This window comes from Triturus cristatus, chromosome 12 (assembly GCF_964204655.1).
Source record: "Triturus cristatus chromosome 12, aTriCri1.1, whole genome shotgun sequence".
Lineage (NCBI taxonomy): Eukaryota > Metazoa > Chordata > Amphibia > Caudata > Salamandridae > Triturus > Triturus cristatus.
The window spans coordinates 751,711,529-751,721,494 of NC_140595.1; positions in this window are offsets into that span (position 1 = coordinate 751,711,529).

Here is a 9,966-nt window from a genome sequence, read left to right on the forward strand (position 1 = left end):
AGCATACAGGTATATTTTGGAATGTCCAATTGGGAGGGGAATACCAGAGACCTCATCAGATTGACGAATGGTAGCAGCCAAAGGCTCCATAGCCAAAAGAAACAGAAGGGGGGATAATGGACAACCTTGGCGTGTCCCTCTCTTAATCGTAAAGGTGTCAGACAGAAACCCACCACAATTCACTTGGGCAGAGGGGGGATTGTAAAGTAAGCGTACCTTATCAATAAATTTCGTACCTAAACGAAATCTATCCATGACCGTGAAGAGATAATTCCATTCGATGCGATCGAACGCTTTTTCTGCGTCAAGTGAAAGGGCTAACGCATCGTCTGTAAGATGTTGAGCCGACCACAGTGCATGGGCCAGAGAACGCAAATGGTTCCGAGAAGAACGTCCCGGTACAAAGCCTACTTGGGAATGGTGTATCAAAGAAGGCAAGACTTTACGCAAACGAGACGCAAGGATACTAGCCAGGATTTTAATATGAGAGTTCAACAGAGAAATGGGACGATAACTGCTGCAAAGCTGGGGATCTTTACCTGGCTTCGGAAGCACAACAATAATAGCTTTGTTAGAAAGGGGGCCTAGTGAAGATGCATTATCCGCCTCCTGGAATGCGGCATGTAGAGTGTAAATGATATTGTGACCTGCCCATTGATAAAATTCAGGAGGAAATCCATCCTCTCCAGGGGCCTTGTGGTAGGACAGGGCAGCGACCACACTAGAAACCTCATCCCTAGTTATTTCACCCTCGAGAATGGCTCTGCCATCCGCTGAGAGAGAAGGAAGATGCACCTTTGCAAGAAATGCTGTCATCTTATCCGAATCCATTCGATTATCAGAAGTATAAAGGGATTCGTAAAAGGAGGCGAACTCATTAACAATGTCTTGAGGCTTTGTGCACAAGTGTCCTTGCGCATCTCTGATGGCCGGAATGGCCATAGACGCCTCCCTCTGACGCAACTGCGCGGCTAATAACCTTCCCGCCTTTTCCCCTTGCTCGTAATGTCGACCTTTCATTTTCTGTAAAGCGTATTCTGCTTTAGATGTAAAAAGACTGTTTAAGGCCATTCGGGCTTGTTCGAGCGATTTACGATTTTGTAAGGACGGAGCGGTGATGTACAGGCGAGAATAGGTTTGTATGTCATCTTCGAGCTCAACTTGTCTCCTTGCATTTTGCTTATTAGCGATTGCTGCATCACGCATTAATTGTCCACTTAAAGTAGCTTTAGCTGCAGCCCAAAGCATCCTGCTGGAGGCCACGGACCCCTGATTAGTAGAAAGATAAGTTTGAAGGTGTGATTGCAGTTGGGATTTACCAACAGGAGTCCTGTGGCGCTGAATATTAATTCGCCAGGGCTTACGTCCAGGCCTAGAAAGTCCCAGCTCAAGGGAAAGGAGAACTGGAGAGTGGTCAGACAATGCCGCTTCCAGAATGCAGGAATCTGTGACCAGCTGAACTGCGCTATGTGAGATGAGGAAATAATCAAGACGAGAAAATGTACCATGAGCCGATGAAAAGAAAGTATATTCCTTATCCGTTGGATGGCTGAAACGCCAATGGTCAACCAACCCAATATCTGAGATGATGTCACCTAACAAAGCTCTATCTGACGCATTGCCCCTATCTAATGGACCAGTTTTATCTAGAATGGAGTCTTGCGTCACATTCCAGTCTCCACCAATCAAATATTGCGATGCATTAATTTCGAGCAACAAGCGGGATAATTGAAGAAAGAATGTTTTTTTGGTACCCGTGGGGGCATAAACAGACCCTACACAAATGTGAGACTCACCAATTTTAAGTTTAGCAAATACATAGCGGCCATTTACATCTGACCATGTTTTAGAGACAGTGACCGGAAGGGATTTGCGAAGGAGAATTGCAACTCCACACTTGCGAAGGGGACCTGCGTCCGTGGATTCATCTTGTTGAATGCTGCTATGTATAACCTTGCCCACCCAATCTCTACAAAGTTTATCTGATTCTAGAGCATCCAAATGGGTCTCTTGAAGCAAGGCTACGTCTACATGCTTAGTCTGAAGGTAAGAGAGTACTTTCTTCCGTTTTATGTAATGAGTGAGACCATGTACATTCCAAGTAATTGCATTAAGAGAATGTGTTTTTGCCATATTAGAATAATGCAAATATCAGAAACAGGAGAATGAAGCACAAAACAACGTGTTGAACCAAACAAAGGAAAAGAAAAAGAAATGACAAAAAGAAGGGGAGACAGAAATAAAATAAATGGAAACGATACTCTGATTTAAGTGGGATACCTGAAGGAGACAATAAGAAGAGTAATGAAGAAAGGAGATGAGATTTAGAGAAGTGATACAATAATAAAGAAAACTATAAAATATTGAATAGTAGCAAGGAGAGATCAAAAAACTCTAAACTGTTACCCGCGGGTCTGGGCGCACTAGAGCGCCGCCGCGGGAAAAGACCCCACAGAAAAAGAAAAAAGATTAGGAAAGTAATAATGATATAGAAGGAAAGCCCAGAAAAGCATTGTGAAAAAGAACATAAGTACGATAGAAGGGTAGAAAGAGCAAAATAGAAATTGTGAAGCAGCGTTACTTAAAAAGAGAGATCTAGTAATAATTAGATGTAAAGTAACCTAAGAGCATAAGGCATACAATGCACATATGAATAAGCATAGACCAACATGCAAGCGTGCAAGTAGAGTAATAAAACTATAATCAAACAATTAGGCGCCAAGGCACCCAAGTAAATGCAGAATCAGTAAAAAATATATATGCAGTAAATTGTAACATGGAGAGCAATGAGTACAGGAAGAAGAAAGAGTAATATTATTAGGCAGAGAAATAACAGAAAGCAGAGTGAAAGAGAAAAGTAATAAAGTAGAAAGCTAGTGAGAAAGAGATAAGAAAGGCAAACAGACATTATAAGAACAGCAAAACATGTCAAAATTCGGTAATTAATTAACAATAGAAATGAGACTCACAAGGAAAAGGAGTCTACATTTAACTGCTAATAGGATTGAAGATAACAACTTCCAGGAGTGGAAGAATTATTCAGTCCGCATCTGAAGGAGTTTTAAGAGGAGAACGGGACTTGTCTCTTTGCAAATCTTGTGAGAATGTAGCAGCCGAAACCGGTTGTATTGCAGATTTCCTATCTTCTTGTGAGCGATGAAGTCGTTCAAGATCCCTACCCCGAGGTCGAGGGCTACTGGGAGGGCGCCTGTTGCGATCTGATAATGGAGTAGAAGACTTAGAGGGTGATTGGGACTGAACTTGCTGTGAAGATGTAGTGAGAACCTCCATCTCTTGAGGGTGAAGACAGTGCAGAAATTGCTGAAGATGCTCTGGGTCAAAAAAGTCCTTAGAGACTCCATCTTTGGTAACGCGAAAACGTGCAGGCTCAAATAGGCCATACTTGATGCCTAATTGACGTAATTGAGGTCGCATGGAGAGAAAGGCTTTCCGCCGCTCATTAGTTTCCTTGGAGAAATCAGCTGCCATAAAAATGCGATGACCTTCAAAGGAGAAGGAGCCTTGAAGCCGAGCAGCAGACAGTATTTGTCTTGTTTGTTCATGGCGAAGAAAACAGGCAATAATCGGTCGTGGGCGCGCAGCAGAATCACCATGTGGAGGGCCAATTCTATGAGCCCGCTGTATCTCCAGAGGTGGATTGAAAGAAATGCCATTCAGCTTCGGAAGTGTACGACACAGAAATGCACTGGAACTCTGCCCTTCAATGCGCTCTGGAAAGCCAAAAAAACGGATGTTGTCCCTCCTACTTCTGTCTTCCAAATCAATGAGTTTACTATGGAAGAGTAAAAGGTCCCGGTCTTGATTTGGAAGGGAGTCCAATCGATTCTCCACTGCCAGAACTCTAGAGTCAAGGGATTCAATCTTCGCATGAAAGCTGGTGATTTCTGTTTTAATTGATTTAGTCTCCTCAGCTAATGATGTAATTGTAAGATTCATGTCATCTAATCGACGACTAACCTCGGATATTTCGTGCAGAATACGTTGCAGAGTTGCCGCCGACGCCTGCCCACCATTAGAGGCCGAAGCCTGAGGTGAGGCGGAAGGAGAGGAGGCATTGCCTTTTGTTGGCATATTGGTGGACTGCTTGAGAGCTTCTGCAAAAAGGAGTGGTTTAGAAGCCTTATGCCCTTGCTTAGGAGCAGACATTTGAGGAGAGTGTTTGATAAAAACTTTGAAAATACGTAAGGACGTCTTGCTGTTAGGAAATGCTTATATGTAATCACAAAAAATACCGTGAAGTACCAGGACATGCAAAAGTAATACAATTAATAACTGTATATGTATGATATTAATATGCTAATTACCCTAAGAGGAGCGTATGTCGCATTTCTAGACACTAAAATGTAAAAGTACATCGTATAGAGGAGAAATCACTGCTGAGTAACCCCCAAAAACCATGAGTACAGTATCATAACATTTGTGGATATAGTATCAGCTGCCGCTATGTTCAAAGGCACGTAAATAGAACTGAGATAAAATGAAACAGCATATGCGCGCTTATGGCAATGATAAACACAGTTACATTTACAGCGAAATAAACAAGACTGCAGAATGCAAGGTAGTCAAGGTAGTCATGGTCCATATCAAAGTAGAGAATACACAGCCTGACTGAAAAGGTTGACAAGGGCACTATAGTGGCATTGGAAGAAGGCACACTCTAATGTGAGTCACACAGACTGCGCTAAAGAAAGCCATTTCCATGAAGCACCATCTGTAACCAAAGTCAAAGGGCGCGAAACTGCAACTGTAGCAAAGGTGAGACAACTCCTGAAAAGGCGAAAAGGATCAGCTTGGAAGTTCAGTTTAGTGTGACGAATCATGAATTTACTTGCTAGAGGGTCGCTAACCTGATGAGGCGCACAATGACTGAATGAGGTGGGTGACATAGGCGCCACAACAAAATTGTAGAAGGAATTAATCCTACCAGTAGCAGAGCATCAGCGCGTCAAGAACCCTGACTCCTGTCAGGCGATATTCCTGAAAGAAATATTGCAGCAGGCAAATTGAAGGAGGTGCGGCTTCATGAGGAGGCAGATACTCAACAGCAGCAACGAAGGCGTGACTTCATGAGGAAGGCGCTCGACAACAGTAACGAAGGCGCGGCCTCATGAGGAGGCAGGCGCTCGTCGTCAGCGACGAAGGCGCGGCCTCATGAGGAAGCAAGCGCTCTTCAGCAGCAACAGAGGCGCGGCCTCATAGGGGGGCAGGCGCTCTTCATGAACAACAGAGGCGCGGCTTGAGGAGGAAGAAGAGGCAGCCTAAGTAAATACGTCAGGCAGACTGCGCCGGACATGCAGCTCCACATAACCCCGTCGAGACGATCAGTACCAGGGAGACTTTGCCGTCACATCGCTGAAAACACGCCCAAATCTTGCCCACCACCTTCCGGCTGCCGCAGGGCATGAGAAGAGGACTCCAAAGCCGATGTGAGGTGAGAAATTTCCGTTAGGGGTCCATCCCGCGGCGGAGCTCACTCGTCAGGTGGCCATCTTCCTGCGTGGCCAGACCACGCCCCCAAAAGCAATCAACTTTGGAGAAAAGCCAGACCATTTTAATGCATGAAACATAAAATCCCAACCAATCCTATTGAAGGCCTTTTCTGCTTCTAAGGCAATAGCGGCAACAGGGTAATCTAGGGATGAGGCTTTGCTTAAGACATTTAAAAAAATCAGAAAATGGTCAGAGGCTAATCTTCCTTTAACAAAACCAAATTATTCAGGGCCAATAAGAGAAGGTATAACAGGATCAATAAGGAGAGACAAAATCTTTGCGAAGATCTTGTAATCAGTATTGACTAGAGAAATGGGTTGGTAATTCTTACAGAGGGAGTGATCTTTGTCTTCCTTTGGAATTAAGCAGATCAAGGCCTCCTAAAATGTGACTTGTGATGATCCATTATCAGAGATAGATTAAAATAAAAGTAAAAGATGAGGTAAAAGGAAATTTGAAAAAGGATCATAAAACTCAATAGTAATGTGCTATGGACGGGGTGCTCTGCCGCTACTCAAGACTGCATGGGAAATTTCTGCTAAAGAAATATCTATTCCCAAGTGATCAAAATCAATGTGATGAGAAGGAGGAGAAGCAATAGATTTAAAATAAGTAGTAAGATCAGACTGTTCTGGATGGAATTCAGGCATATATAAATCCTTATAGAATTAAAAAATTCAGTTAAAATATCATTATCTTTAAAAATAGTTGAACCAGTAGGGCCCTGTAAAGATTTTATTCTAGTTCTTTCCTTTCTTACTTTTAAATAATTAGCCAGCAATTTCCCCATTTTCTTTTGACCCCCATCATAGCGAGAACTACTTTTCAATAAATAATTGGAGGCAGCGTCTGTGGAAAGTCAGTTAAAAGTTGAGTTTAACTTGAATAAGATTGATCAGGGCAGACTCATTATTAGATTGTAGGAAAAAAATGGGCAGTGAGGTATAGTCTGCGCAAACAAATGGTGATTTAAGACAGTAAGAGAGAACCACAAATATCACAAAGATTGCATCGAAGGGAACAAAACAGCCACCACCCAATGCTGTTGCCTACAATTGATAACAATTGCAACTATACAGAAAAACAATTAGTTCCCTGAGCAAACTAAATATATCAGAACCTTCAATTTAAATTCATAGGAATAATTCGAAAATCACAGATTAATATGTTGATAGATAAATTCTTTGTCCAATCTGCATCTTCTTATTGAGGTCTCTTGTAGTCACGGCTTTGGCATTGATTCTCAGGAGACTTGTTTAAATAATAAACACCTTAATGTTCAGTAAGAAATCCAAGTCCATATTTGACCTTTATAGACCAAAGTGTTTATTTCCGATTCATCGGGTCATAAAAGAACAGCTTTCATACAATAAAACAGAAGCCAACACGTGTTTCGTCTAAGGATGATATTCCATAAGACTTCATCAGGGCCTAGTTCCAAAATATTAATAGCGTCAACCAGACATAACCATAAGGGTGGCCGCAATTGTACCAGACAACCCAACTAGATAGTATTTATCAAAAAACTTCTGTTGCCTCTGAATTCAAGGCACCGAGTACGGTCAAATACTGCCATCTTCCCTTCGGCGTCATTATTAGATTGATAATAAGTATATTCTAACTGTTTTATTTTATTACGTAATTGAGTGGATTGAGTCTCTAGGGACTTTTTCTTTTGTGATTAGAAATTTATAATAAAACCTCTGCGGCTGCTTTAAAGGAATCCCATATCATAACAAACAGAGATTCTACATGTACAGGAGCGTGATCTGAGATTAAAATTGAACCAATTTCGGATTGTATGGCATTTTGGGCCAAAGATTTACTCAGGAAAAGGTAATCAAAACTGGGTTGGGAGTGAGGTGAGAATGAATAAAAACTATATTCTCGAAGATCAGGGTGACAAAGTCGTCAAATATCCACCAACGATTTGTAACGTATTGTGGATGTAAATTGTGAATGCATTTTAGAGAGAACAAACTTAACTTTTTAATGTCTATCTAATATTGGATGATGGATTTGATTACAGTCTTCACCAAATATATTATAATCATCATCATATAAAAGCAATATATGGGGGCGGAGCTTGCTCGTGACTAAGGTGGCCGCTTTAGCCGGAGACTCGCGGAGGCGCCTTGCGGTGCTCCCGACCCCTGAGCTGCGCACAGAGCCGAAGTTGGAGCGACTGCTGGGAGACGGCTGTGCTGGGCCTCAGCCCCGGTCTGTAGTGCGAGAGGAAGGTGCCGGCCGCGACCCGCGGACGAGGGATGCACATGAGGCTGCTGGAGCAGAGTTTTCTGTTGAAAATTTATCGAGTTATAAGCTCCAGTTTTGTCTATATGTTATGATTTAAAATTACTAATTTGTAATCACTAATTAATAGTTTGTTTTGTTTGATTAACCAACATTTACTAATGAGAGAAACTACATGTGGGATGCATATATGTTGCTTAATAATAGTGTGCGGTTTATTCACAAAAGCTATTTGTTTTGTGTTTTGTGCGTTTAAAATAACGTGTACTAATGCTTTAATGCATTGCAGAGGGCTAGATAAGTACACATAAGGGTATTAGAGGGGTTTAACACTGTACAATCATTATGATGTGGTAACGTTGTTTTTGTCTCTTTTAATTAAGATGGTCCGTTTTGGCCTAGATAAAGATGGCTGCCTTTTACAGCCTGCGCTCGAGTGATCGAATTTTGATGAGAGGCCGTACTGAACATGGTCGAGAGTCACCTGACCACAGCCTCTGCCTGAATTAAAAGTTTCCCTGAGGACAGCAGCTCTGGGCGTGCTTCCAACTGCCCTTGGACAAGGATAAAGTCACAATGAACAATGACAATGCTGCGGTGGCTCTGCTAAGATATCAAGGAAGAGTTTTTGTCGAAAGAAACATTTGTAAACTCGAGTTTCCTTCTTCCGTCTTTTTATTTTTGTGATTTTTCCTGAGCAGAGATTTTCTAAATGTATCTAAAGACTTCCTTTCCTGCTCGCTCTGCTCAGTGGCTCAACGGATATTCAACATTTATTTGTTACTTTGATTTGTTATTTTTCCTATAAAAATGTTAGACTAGAGAGGGTCCATGTTCATTGCGCTTTTTACATTCATCGCGTTCCTTGCGGTCATCGCGTTTGGACTTCATGCTGAGGACGGCAGCTCGAGAGACTTTACCGAGAGACCTGACCTGTCCCATTTAGCTAGAATAGGTAACTATGAGAATAATGATTTTGCTAATGATTGACTTTCCTTTTGCATTAATTTTAGATAAACAAGCATTTGTTTGAATTACAGTGTCGGGTGATTATTCTTTGTCGTTTATTGAGTTTCAAATGTATTTCTCATGTTCAAGATCATGACTCAAGGCAATATCATTAAGGTCGCATTGACCTCATTGTAGATGCAGATTGGTCAAGGTTTTCTCTCCTATATTCAGTGTGGATAGAGTAATAGTGTGAATCTAGTGATATGGGCCCTAGCGTATGTTGTGAGACTGCGTGTGTGACTGTAGATTTACTCTGTCCGTGGAAGCAGGGAGAATTTATATGCGCCGATCTGCAGCAGTTTCCTGGTAGCAGTATGATGGTTTGATCATTGTCTTGATCTGATTAGATTGCTTGTACATAGGCTTTGATTATTGATTATTGATTAATGTTGGTATATGTACTAATACTATATGTTGAAGTAGTCGTGTTGAGTTCTATGTAGTGTGTGCGGCTTCTGGAACTTGGGAGCTGGTGACAGTTCCGTAGTAGGGCAGAGGGAAGTAAGTGCTGCTCTTGGGAAAAACGGGATTGTTGGCCCTGTACGTATGCGGGGAAAACGTGTGACAATTGAAGTTGCGCGTCACATTGTCTGGGTTCGGAATCAGTGACATTGTCGTGTGTTACTATTAGGGACATATTTTCGGTATAAAAGGAGTGCGTATGGTAGCGAAGGTTATCTGTGAAACTCTGGTCTTAAGTCCCAGGAATCCGTAAGGTTTGCCGTTAAAGCTTATCGCTGGAGAAGTAATAGGTATTCTCTGAGCTTGTCTGAAGGACTGGGCAGAGGTAAGCGCTGCTTGGTTAACGCGTGTTATAATTCTGTAGTGGGACAGACTGATTGCTGTTTTCGGGAAAAGCAGGATTTTGTGTGCATGTTCTATATTTTCTGTTGTGAAAGTGCGTGAATGTATGAGCATTTAGTTGATTGTAAGACTCTTTGGAGCAGTCCTAGAGGAAACAGTTAATGGATGCATGTTAGAAGGGCAGAGTAGAGGGATGTGCTACTGTGTCAACGAAAGTAATTATTCCGTGTTGGAGCAGAGGTAAGCGCTGTTCTAGAGAGAAGCGGGATTTCTTGTGAGAAAGATTTTTCTTTACTATTCTGTGGTTAGCGAAGCAGACAATGGAGATGTTTATATGTTGTAACTAATAGATTTTGTAGAATCTGAAACAAAGTCTACTGAGAAGGC